Genomic DNA, 9,692 nt, shown 5'->3' with positions numbered 1-9,692 from the left:
ACTGCCTCAGGGAGTTAAAGCCTGGCCCTCAGGTGGGCAGTGGCCGGTGGAGGAGATGAGGGCTCTACCACATTCACCTTCTGGAATCCTCACTGATTCTGCCTTTTGCTCCCAGGTGGGGGACAGTAGGTACCGTTCTCCTTTAACACCTGGGCCCGAAGGTGGACCCTGGGTCCTCTCCCGGCGCCCCCAGCATGGCTCGGCCAGGCTGGAACCTGTAACAGGACCTGACTAAAAGCCAGGAATAGCAAAAGGGTAAAACACAGTGTAATATGTAACTAAGTAATGCGGCTCACAAAGTATCACTTTCCCAGGGAACTGCTCCCCAGGAATGGATGCCTCTACCCTCCCGCAGTGGGGGGCCTGGCAGAGTCTGCATGTGAACACGCCTGGGGGCCCAGGGTCTGCACAGGCTGCACACGCCACCCACCAGGGCTGCTGCTGCGGGAGCTCCTTCCGGGCCGAGGCTGCCTCTCTCCTCTTCCTCCTCTCGCTGGCCTCCCTGCTTCCCAGACTCCATTTCTATCCCAAGCCCCTGATGGTTCATCTAAAGCAGCGGTTCTCAACCTGTGGGTCGCAACCCCTTTGGCAGTCGAATGACCCTTTCACAGGGTCGCCTAAGACCATCCTGCATATCAGATATTTACATGACGATTCATAACAGTAGCAACATTACAGTTATGAAGTAGCAACGAAAATAATGTTATGGTTGGGTCACATGAGGAACTGTATTTAAAGGGCCAGAAGGTTGAGAACCACTGAAAAGGAAACCCAGGGTCTTAAAAGCCACTAGAGCCCAGATGAGTGGGAGCAAGGCTTGTGCAAGACTTGGGGACAAGCCTTCTCACCTCTCGTCACCGTGGCCCCTCTGTCCTACAGAGAGACTGTCCTCACCAAGGAGACAGGCGTGGCCCACCGATTCCCTCCCCTCCTCCTGCCCCCAACACCACAGCCCGACTTCAATTCTGAGAGCTCCTTTTCCTCGGGACGGGCATTGAGCTGACCAGCTTCCAGACCCCCTCCCTGACCTTGGGGGTCCAGAGAAATGACTGACGAGAACTGAACACAACAAGATGTGAAGAGGCCCTTCAGCTGGGGCCCAGCAGGGGCCCAGGGTGCAGCTGCTGCACCCCCAGAGCTGGCACCAAACCCTCCTCTACATCCTTTGATCTCTGGACCAGGGGGTCACCGCTGCAGGCTGGGTTCGCTGCCCGGGCCCCACAGTGCGTAGGGGCACGCCGTCCTCTCTGCAGCTCAGCCAGGCGCCCAGCCCTGCTTCCTCCATGCCCTCCCACACTACCCCTGCCCCTCAGCCTCCACAGCCGGGAGTGCTGATCTCCCCAAACAGGAGAGCCACGATGGGGGGTGGTATGGCCGTGCCAGTGACTCAGTTTGCTCAGGCTCCCAACATGGTCACGCGCGGGGGAGCCAGAGGCTGGGTTCTGGTTCTGACCCACTGACACATCTGCTCTCTTGAGCGTTTGCTTACCTCAGAGGGGCCTCGGCATTTGCTCTTGGAAAGCATGGAGCTGGTGTGAGAAGTGGCCAGTGAGATGATGAACGCGACACCACTTTGGAAAGCAGAGGGACGGACGGGGCAAGCTGTTAACCGCCCAGCTGTTCCCGAGGGCAAACAGCTGGAAGTCCCAGCGCCTGGCTCCCCAGACCTCAGGCTTCTTGCTGCTCCTGTGCTGAGCAGTGCAAGGAAGAGCCTCATTCTCTGGGGTGGCCAGATCCTGCCCAGACCCCTGAAGATCCCTGGGAGCAAACCAATTGCTTTATTGCACATATTTGCGGGGCAGGAAGGGGTGTCTGGACACATGTCCCAGGAATTGCTCCCCGCCCAGGGTGGCCGCCAACCTTCCCTGTCCCCTCCCCAGGCCCCTGCCTCTGACCCACGAGGCTGCTGCAGGAATTTTCCGCCGATGGGTGGGTGGTGGGTGGTTTCCTGGTAGGAAGGGGCGGTGGGAGCCGTGCCAGGAGGGTGACCACTGTGTTGGAGCCTGCCCGGCTGACGTCAGGGCGTGGTGCGCAGATGGAATCCGTTTGTCCAAAGATCATCGCGCACGTCGGTGGCTGTTTGCTGAGTGCTCAGTTCTCTTTAGAAACGGGCCGCCCCACTCCCCGGGCTGCCCTCGGGAAAGGAGAGGAGCGGCATCCTGTCCAGGAGTGACATTTCAGGTTAGACGGGAGGGCCCTTCCAGCCCACCCCTGGGTAATGACAGCACTTTAAAAGGGTATAAACACAGGCAGCTCCACCACTTATCTCGGGCTCACTGGGCTGGATCGTTATCAGCGCTGTGCAGAGGAGGAAGCAGGGCAGGAGGTGAAGTGACTCGCCTGGGGCCGTGCAGTTAATTAGTGGCTGGAGCTGGGGCTGCATGCCAGTCCGAGCCTCTGGCTGCCGCAGCTCCCAGCCTGGCCTGAGAGGCTGTTCCCTCGGGTGGGCTGCAGGGATGGCGTGTTGGGTGCTGCCCATGGCAGGAGGGAGCTGCAGGGCCACACTCCCACATTCCTGAGGGCGCCCACTGAGCGCATTCCCAGCCTGGGCCTTGCCTCCTTCTGTCCAAAGAGGTATTGGGAAGCTTATAAAACGTCTCAGGTATAAATTATCCTCACTATGGCATCAAGGTAAGATGGAGAGAGAAAGCCTAGGGTAGTGTTCCCGGTGAGGCCCTTTCCAGGCCAGACTGATGCCTTTCATGCTGTCGATGGGTGCGCTCACCTGCCCTTGTGGCCTCTCCTGCCTGCATCTCAGCTTCACAGGAGGCTCACTCAGGCCAGGACCAACCTGGGCTCTGGGCTGCTCTCAGACCAATACCTTCAAGGGGAGTCCTCCTCACAGGTGGAGGGGGTGATAATGAAAGACCCCTGGTCCTCCTGAAAGGCTTGAGGATGGTTGGCAGGCAGGGAGCACTGAGGCAGGGGTGAGGGGCCTGTGTGGGCCGCTAGGGCTCTGTAACTACAGAATCAGAGTCCAGGATAGAACCTCGCAGGTCAGCCGAGCTAGGTCCCACCCAGGGATCCCTTTCAAATGGATGCCTAGAGATGTTTGTTAGGTTTCTGCTCACACGTTTCCTGGGACGGGAGGCTCACTACGTCACGAGTCCTCTCTCCATCTGGGTCACATGATGTCCTTAAACTGCCTCTCACTGGGTCCCAATTCTGCCCTCGGACCTACACACAGCCCAGGGGGCTGCACTTTGCAACCTGGCATCACCACCCACTAGCAACTTGACCTCCCTGCGCTTCAGTTTCCTCGTCTGCGACACGGGGATGGCAACAGTTCCTCCGCAGGAACTGAGTGAGGATCGAATGCCTGCCGGTGGGACCCATGGCCGCCGGCCCATCGTCAGTGCTCACTGAAGGGCAGACGTTTTCACCTGCACGTGGCTCTCTCCTTCACAACCAGGGAGCCGTCCACCCTCTGTGCTCTCCTTCAACGACGTGTGGTGAGCCTCACCTGCCTCCGGCCCAGCAGCTTCCTGTTGTGGACGCACTTCTGCTCCTGCCGCCTGAGTCAGCATCCCATGCAATGGCCCTTCTGGCTCTTGGGACTTCAGAGCTGGCCTGGTCTCTCCAGGCCAACACTTGCAGCCCTCGGCCCTGAAATCAAAGTCCGAACTGTCCACTCGTGCAGGTGACATTTCCTGTTAGTCTGGGTCTGTCCTGACATGTCGGCCCTGGCTCTGGCGGTGATGGTGAGGAGAGCGGAGCCTGCGGCTGGCAGCAGCGAGGAGAAGGGTCTGGGAGGAGGCTCTCCGGGGGCGGGGTGGGGAATGCGGGTTTGCTGGGGCCTCAGCTTAGCTCTTCCGGGAGCTACACTCTGCCCACCAGCGGTTGGTGGAAGCCTCCCCGCCTCTTGCCTTGCTCACCAGGTGGACCCTTCTCTCGGGGTCCCAGTTGCTCTGAGGTTGGCCAGTCCTGCCTGTGGCCCCAGGGATGCCCCGGGAGAGGGGCTGGCGAGGTCAGCACGAGAGCGTGGCGCGTGCTCCAGGTGCAGGCTGTCATTATGCTCATTCCAAAGGGACTGTTAATATAATGACCGAGTTCATGAGCAGAACTCGGCCATGCTCCCAGGGATAGGGGAGCCTTCCCCCCACCCGGTGCCTGCTGATGGATGGGGAGTCCGTAGCCGTCTCTTCTCCCTCTGGTCTGCCCCTCCCTGCCACCTCCCTCCACTTGTCCCCCTTCAGTCTCACCCCATTTCCCTCTGGGTGAGGGGGTACCAGAAAGAGAGTGGCCAGACAAGACGTGGGGGCGAGGAGATGGGACACTGGGGACCTTGGTTCTCCGGGGAAAAGGAATGTAAGTGTGATGAGACCACCCCTCTCGATCGGGTGCTGCCTGGGCTGGGGATTGCGAGGAGGGCTTGAGAGGAGAGGGGAGAGGGGGAGGGCAGGGGGCAGCAGGCTGAGTGGGTGGGGAGAATCCCGGGTGTTATTTGAAGCTCCTTGCCTCACCGCCCGGGGCTGGTTCTGGCTTCTTTCCTTATGGAGCTCCTTTCCTCCTGGAATTAAAGGGCCTGAGGGACCTATCAGTGTGTGCAGCGAGCGCCTGCGATGATGCACAGCCATACGCGTAGTGGCCTTGATTTCCCAAGCAAGCGTCAGACACAGCGGGTCCAGGATTCAAAACCTGGGTGGTGTGGGCTGAGTCCTGACGAAGCCCTCGCTCCCAAAGCTCACAGCCTCGTTGGAGAAGTGAGGCTCCCACGGGGCAGGGTTATGGAACGCGTGCCTCTACCATTTGATCGCTGTGTGACCTCGGGCAGATCACTCGGCCTCTCTGAACCTGCCTCCTCCTCTATTAAGGGAAATAAGAACATGCAATAAAGTGCTCAGTGGGTGGTTGGCCCAGAGCCCAAGCGTGGCTCTGTGATGGTTGTCATAGCAACAGCGGGTGATGTGGGGAAACTGGCTGAAGGAGATGGACCGTGAAGGTTGAGGAGGATTTGGGGAAGGAATGGGAGTGTGGGCCCGGGCGATCAGCTTGGAGAATGGGGTTGGAAGGGGAAGGACCTGTTGGGAGGAGAGGAGCCAGGGGGTAGGGTGACTGGGGAAGGTGGAACAGCAGAGCTGTGTGCTTGCACATGGATCACAGCAGCAGGCTGTGGGGCTCAGACAAGGTGCAGCCATGTACTCATCCACTCACTCAAGAAATATTTAGCGAGGACTTGCTCTGTGCCAGGCACTGAGGTGGGTGCGGGGGACACAGAAGCAAGCAGGACAGACAAGGCCCCTTTCCTCACGAACTTTCACGCTACAGAGGGCTGGATGATTAACCAGCAAATGAATTAAATGAGCAATGAAGTTCAGGGAAGAGACGATTTGGGAGAAAACACAGAGGGGTAACTTGAGGGATGGGCACATCAGGGAAGACCTCCCTGGGAGCTGACATTGGAGCAGAGGTTTGAGTACCTGGAAGGAAGCCCCAGACAAAGGGCAAGGCGAGCGCAAAGGCCCTGCAGGGTTTGGGAAAAGGTCAAAGGGTCAAAGGAGATTGCCCGTTGGAGAAGGGGGAGCGGGGGGAGAGGGCACAGGGGGAGGACCGGGGAGCTACTGGAGGGTTCAGTGCAGAGGGGATCTGACTTGTTTTGTTTTAAGATTTTATTAAATTAATTTGTTTAGAGACAGAGAGAAACATGGATGCGAGAGTAAAACAATTGATGGCTGCCTCCTGCACGCCCCCACTGGGAATCGGGCCTGACTTGAGTTTTAATAGGATGACTCTGGGCTCTGGGTGGAGATGGGGTGTGGGGCAGGGAGGGTGTGGAAAGGCAGAAGTGGGGACATCAGTTGGGAGGCAACTGCTGTCATCTAGGAGGGAAGTGATGGTGGCTTGGAGCTGGTTGGCAGCAGTGGAAAAGGAGAGATGGTAGATGTGGGGCGTATTCTGGAGGTCGTGATGGAGAGGGTGGGGGCAGGGTGTGGGAAAAGAGAAAGGAGGGATTAAGGGGGTTAAGGAGGGCTCTGAGGTTTGGGGCCTGCTCCTTATTCGTGCCTTAAAGAGGTGGGGAAGGAATGTGGGGGAAGGAGGGGCAGGATTGAGAAGGAGGCCCTGGGGAAACTGGGCCAGGGGCTGGGGAGCAGGTCCTGGCAGCCCAGAGCGGCGGGCTCCACCACCCTCACATTCCCGGGGACCAGGCCAGGCTAGGCCTGCAGAGGCCCCGCCTTGCTACCTGAGCCTGCGACCTGCTGTCCGTTCTCTGCCAGGCCTACGACCAGGGGTGATCTGGATGCTGAGCCTCCATCACATGCCTGGGGCTTGAGGAGGCGAGGCCACAGGCGAGAGGGGTGTTGGTGTCCAGAGCAGGCCGGGGGGAGGTCAGCACAGAGAGGGGGTCCATGTGGGCAGAGAGCCCCTGGAGGGCGAGCCATGGGAGCCCTGGGCCAGCAGGAGCAGTGGTGACACCTTCTCCTGCAATGAGACAAAGGCGAGACCCTCAGAAATCCCCCTGGAGCCTCGGGAACTTGGGGGTGGGGTGGGGGGAGGGTGCCCAGACTCGGAAGGTGGGCCACACTCAGCCAGACCGGTCCAGACACCCTCAGTATCTGGAAAAGAGGATGTGCAAGCCAGGAGAGCAACAGGGCTGGTCTGGGATGTCCAAGGCCTCTGGATCCCGCCTCTCTTCCGTGGCTGCTGGATGGTGAGGGCTCCCTGAGGATTGGGGTCCCCCTTCCTGCTCCAGGCCTTGGTTGCCCTGTAGCCAGGATGTGGAGCCAAGCTGCTCAGACCACAGGATGTGGGGAGAGCTGGTGTGGCTGCCCACCGGCTCCCTGTTCCGCGTCTCTGGCCCCGCCCTTCCTCCAGGTGAGCAGAGGGGAAGGCCTGGAAGGCACTGCCACTCAGGCCCACCTTTCCAGAACTCAAGCTAGATGGGCTGGCATCTGGTCATCTGGGGCCCAATTAGTGGGCATGGAGCAGGGGCAGGGGTGGAGGGAGCGGGGGGAGAGGGGGGAGGTGAAGGGGTCGGACGGGCGCTTCCTGGATCCATTACAGTATTTGGTTTGGGACTTTGGGAACAGGCCTGGTTCCAGCTCCTTATCTCGGCCTGGTGATTAGATTCCCTGGCCTTCGATGTGACCGAGCCTGGGACATAGGACCCTTCTGCCACCCAAGCCCAAACCCCAGCACTCCCACTCCCCGGCCACGGAGACCTGGGCTGTGCCAAGTCCAGCTCAGTCCAAACCCCCTCCGCACGGCCTGTCCTACCTGCTCAGCCCCCGCTACCCCACTGCCCGCTGCCCTCTCCCAACCCCGCAGGTTCTCAGGACAGAGGCACAGGAGCCCTGGCCTGGCCCCTTATGACAGGCCTGGGGGCTTAAAGGGGAGACCGGTCAAGAGCGGGAGGGAGTTTCTGGAAGTTCCCGAGTGGGCCACTGTTTCCGGAGGAGAAATTGAGGGAGGCTGTGCGGATCCCCAGGGAGACCCGTGAACAGGGAGCCAGGACGGGGGAGTCAAATGCCTTGTGCTGGAGTCAGACCACTCTGAGGAGGCAGGTGCTCGGTCTCCTTTCTTCTCTTCCTTCTTTTTAAAATGTGGCTGCAACACGCTGTCAGTTATAAAACAGTCCCGGATGTAAAGTGCAGCATAGGGTGTACAGTCATAATGTTGTAGTAACTATGTATGTGCCAGGCGGGTGCAAGACTCACCAGGGGATCACTTTGCAAGTTATATGAATGTCCAGGATGACTGCTAACAAGGCTGGGGAAGGCATGGCAGGACCTCTGACCTCTGATGACTCCCCCCTCAGGCCACTGACCCAGGGCTGCCTGGCTGTGGTAGACACCGAAATCTGCCTCCTCACTGTCCCCTAGCAGATCTGTGGTGAACTGACAGCTCGCTGGGGTCCCAGGGAACAGCCGCGGAAAGGCCGGCTCCCCAACCCACTGTCACTGAGTGGCTCCTTCCAGGTCCTGGCCCCTGAGGGTTTGCAGGTCATTCCTGCCAGCCCCCTAATGCCGGTGGGCGGGCTCTCCCTGCCCCTCCCTGCCCCTCTCCCGAAAAGGCTCCCTGGGAACAGCCCTTTCTCGCATTTCTGCCCTGTGCTTGGATTCCCTGGGGCATTCATCTCGGGTGGGGACATATCTGCAGTGGACGGGGAAGAAGGGGGGAGGTTGAGGGATCAAGTAGAAGGATTGGGGTGCAGGATGGATTGCTGGGCCTGGGACCAGCCACCTCCATCCTAGGAGCCCTGGAGGGAGCGGATTCTGACCACCTGTCTCCATGTCCCTTATCATTTCTCCAGTCTGTCACCAGCTGTAACAGTGGTCACATCCCTCCCACCATCATCTTCACCATCAATGGCACCAACTGCCCTGCTAGCTGCCCCCTTCCCTGTAATTCTCCCCATCTCTCTCCCCTCCCCTTTCTACCTGGGAATGGGGGACAGCAGGCTGGGTGGGAGGGGAGCCCATTTGCAGCCCTTAGGGTTCTGGAACATCAGATTTGCAAAGACCTTAAGGATGATCGTTTTATCAACCTCTTCCACAAAAATCATACCGGGAACCACCTCTATCCAGCGCCTTCTTCGATGCAGTACCTACTGGTGGAGTCCGCCTCCCTTGGGATCTTTGCTCTACAACTTCCGAGCTTTGACCTTGGAGAAGTCAGCATCTCTGAGCCTCTAGCTCCTCACCCGCAAACTAGGGCCAATACGTGTTCACCCGCTAAGGTCCTGATAAGATTAAACGCGCTGGTAGACGTCAGTGGTTAGGTAGAGAGTGCCAGGCACACGCTGAGCACTCCCGCGCTGGCTGCTCCTCCTGGAGTCGCTGCTGAGCCAAGGGCTCTGTGTACACTTGCTCTTCAAGTCCCCGGATAGTCCTGGGTAGGCACCGCCTCCCCTCCTACAGGTGGCCACTCACCCCTCCTTTTTTTTAAAAAAAAATCTATACAATAACGATTTAATTAAAAAAAATACCAGATACAGAAAGGTCTACAGGTAAAGGTCACTCCATGGTGCTACCTCAAATGTCTTCTCCCATCTCGCTGGCATCGAGAAAATCTGTGTCCTCTGTTGCAACACAGTCTTCTACACTCTAACCCAGGGCCACCTGACGGTTATCAAACGTTTCCATAGTGGTCCAGCCAAAGCTACCTCATGGAAACAAACGAAGCGAAGGTAGAAAGAAAAACCACCCTCAGAAGCTTTAGCCCTGGGTCTTAAGTCTGCCCATTTTTTCCTTACATTACGCACTGGCGTTACTCCCATCAACACGCCTGTTCTGTTTTTTCTCGGCCATTTCTGACTAGGACCAGGGTCAGTGAAAAAGATGTTTGTGGGATGGACTGGACCAGATCCTGGCCCCACCCTTCATGGTTTTCCTTTAGAAAGCGCCCACTGCCTGAGGAGGACAGTGTTTCCAGGCCTCAGGGGAGTGAAAACTGTAATACCTAACGCCGAATTCCTGCCTTTAAGATACAGTATGAGGAAAGGCCAAGAAAGGTCTGGTCCAGCCAACCAGGGGAGCTGCCACCCGCGGCTCTGCGCAGGCCTCCGCCCTGCACATCGGGCCATCGCGCAGGGCACACCCAGGACTCCACGTGGGGCACTGCCACCCCTCCACGGGACACTCTCCGCCCCCCCACCCACGGGCTCCACGCGGTGGGCTCCCCACGCACGGCCCTCTTCGCACGGGCCGCCATCCTAGAAGGCCTCGCGAGCGCGGGCGTGGACCCAGTGGACC

The 9,692-nt window shown here is 58.9% G+C and overlaps 1 long non-coding RNA gene across 2 annotated transcripts in view; it reads left to right on the top strand.

Moving 5' to 3' along the window:
* Positions 1 to 1,767: 1,767 nt before the first annotated feature.
* Positions 1,768 to 9,692, top strand: part of LOC107185085 — a 13,966-nt gene continuing 6,041 nt past the window's right edge. The window contains exons 1-3 of one of the 2 annotated variants that reach the window (XR_001516007.1): positions 1,768 to 2,181; positions 3,413 to 3,640; positions 6,216 to 6,819. This is a non-coding gene — a long non-coding RNA (uncharacterized LOC107185085). Of the gene's footprint in view, positions 2,182 to 3,412; positions 3,641 to 6,215; positions 6,820 to 9,692 lie in introns of those variants that run through there. The other variant, XR_001516006.1, reaches the window with a different exon arrangement.

Source organism: Myotis davidii, unplaced genomic scaffold (genome assembly GCF_000327345.1).
Source record: "Myotis davidii unplaced genomic scaffold, ASM32734v1 scaffold167, whole genome shotgun sequence".
NCBI classification, from domain to species: Eukaryota; Metazoa; Chordata; class Mammalia; order Chiroptera; family Vespertilionidae; genus Myotis; species Myotis davidii.
The sequence above is the reverse complement of the archived record's forward strand: the minus strand, read 5'-3'. Positions and strand labels throughout refer to the sequence as shown.